The sequence below is a fragment of the Manihot esculenta genome, unplaced genomic scaffold (assembly GCF_001659605.2).
Source record: "Manihot esculenta cultivar AM560-2 unplaced genomic scaffold, M.esculenta_v8 Scaffold64, whole genome shotgun sequence".
In the NCBI taxonomy this organism is placed as follows: Eukaryota; Viridiplantae; Streptophyta; class Magnoliopsida; order Malpighiales; family Euphorbiaceae; genus Manihot; species Manihot esculenta.
In genome coordinates, this window is record NW_025215481.1 from 2,308,660 (window position 1) to 2,311,159 (window position 2,500).

The window sequence follows — 2,500 nt, forward strand, 5'->3', positions numbered from 1 at the left end:
GGAATCTCGTTAATCCATTCATGCGCGTCACTAATTAGATGACGAGTGTCACGGACTAAACGATTCCAACCCCAAAAATCGCTTAAGCCGTGCGGCACTCAGCTCAGTCCGTCGAGCTAAGTCAGCCTAACCTCACAATCACGCAGCGGAAAGTAATTTGAAGGGTTGTGAAGAGCTCGGCCAGCTTCTTGTGGGATGAAGGAAGCTAAACTAGCTAAACTAGCTAGAAGGGAAGAGAATTGGGGAAAATGGCTTTTATATTACACTTGGGAAAATTTACAAGGCAAGAATACAAGAAAGCTCACAAATGTACCACAAAGTGTCTACAAGGTGTCCCAAAGGCTATTTTGGTGTTGGAGGCTCCCACTCTCAAGTTGTTCAGTTACATGTTGCCAATGGGGGTATTTATAGGCAAATGAGGGTGCTCAACCGACCTTAACTCGTGGTTGGTGTTTTTCCACGTGTCTGCCCCTGTTTGGGCGGTTTGGGAGCAATCTGGGACGTTCTGGAATTTTCTGGCAGATTCTGGCAATGAACCTCATTTTGGCGTGCTACGGGCCCGTGCGCCCTGCGCGTCCTCGGCCCGCCCGCGCCTCTCTGCCCGCGCCTCGCAGCTTCCAGCAGCGCCTGGAGAATCCTCGAAGCTTCTGGAACTCTCGCGCGTCTTCCAGCCCGCGTGAACCTCGTTTCCCCGCGCGGCCAACCAGCATCGTTCCGTGCGCGCGGCCCACCAGCGCGCCCCATCTGCGCGCTCGGCCCGCCAGCCTCGCGCGGCCTGCCAGCGTGCCCGCTGAACCTCATCTGCGCCTGGACATCTCCGGATGCCCCTGGAACCTTCTCGACTGTTCCAGCCCCATTGAACCTCCTTCCATCTGGCGACGCCCCCTGGCTTCCAGCACCTTCTCCCGTGCTGGGCTGGCCCAATTGCACCCCGTTGGGCCTGCCACTCGCCAGATTGCCTCCATTGCCTTTGCCAGCCCGTCTGGCCTGCTGGGCTCCACTCCTGGCCCAGTCCCGAAGTGAACCTCGCTTGCTAGCCCTCCTGGCCCGCAAGTCTGCCTGTTTTCCCCAACAGTGCCAGTCACCCCTGGCACCCACGGGCCCGTTCAACCTGCCTGCTGGCCAATCTGCCCCAGTTGGCATTTTTCCCCTGCAACCAGCAGCACAAGCCCGTTGAACCTCATTTGGGCTGCCACACAGGCCCAAATGCAGAATTGGCTCTAACAACCCGTAAAGCCAATTTTCCTTCCAATTTTGGGGGTCCTTGGTCCCATCACCTTTGGACCGTGACATTCTCCCCCACTCATCCTCGCGACGCCCTCGTCGCGTCTTCTTCGCTTGCCCAACACCACTTGAGCAAACTTCGGACCTCTTCGCATCTCCCTTGTGCGAAGTTGTGGAGGACCCCTCCGTATGTCCACCTACATACGAAGTGTTGCCTTCAGCCTTCTCCTCTAGTGCACTAGTAGCATTCCCCTTGTCCTTGTGGCTAGGTGACTTTGCCATCCCCTCGGCTTTGCACCTACTTTTGCTCCCCCTTGAGCGTCGTCGCCTACGCCTCCCTTGCTTCGGCGAAACCACTTCCCTCGGACTTTCAGCTACTTTGGACCCCTCGTCCATGGCACCATCCACCTTTTCCCTTGGTGGTAGCTCCCTCGGCAACTTTATACCCTTTTGGTCTCCACGTTCCCCTAGGTCCTTCCTCAAACACGAGGATGAAGATGACGACGATGAAGATGATGAGGTACCCGCTTCCTCATCTTGCTCCTCCAAACTTTCCACCCGTCCAAGTGTTCCACACACTTGTAAAGAACCCAAGTTTGCCACCAACGGAGTCTCCTTGTTGCTTTGCTCCCTAGCAACAAGCTCACTCCTCCTTGGGCATTCACCACTCCTATGAGGACCTTTGCAAAAATGACACCTTCGCAAAGATCTACTCTCCTTAGGGACTTCCTCCTTGCCTAGTAGAGGGATGGATGAAGTGGACTCACAATCCCTATCTCTCCTCAAACTTTCCACCTCATCTTTCATCCTTCTCAACTCCTCTACTAATTTCCCAAGTTCACCCCTTAACAACACATTCTCTTCCTTAAGTGTGGCAATCTCACTAAGGAGGGAGGATTTCGAAGACTCACCTTCTTTAACCACCTTGTCGATGGCTTCATTTAGCGCCCCTTGCATCTCCTCGCGAACCTCGTCTATACTTGACTCAAATTCCTCAAGGTGGGACTCTATCTCCTCGAAGCGTTGATCATCATCGACAAGTCGCAATTGCACCCTTGCGAGCTCGACCTCAAAGTCCCCTAGCTCCGCTCTCCCTTGGCTAGGTTTCTTTGGCTCCAACTTCCTCCTTAGGTCGCCATGCTCCTTCCCTTTTGGAGCACCCAAGCCAACCATCCCAACTTCCTTTGTCGGGCTTGACATTGTTGGCAAAATTTGCTTCCTTCGATGAAAACCTCCTTTCTTCCAAAACGGGTGGGGGAACCAAGTACTCCTCTTT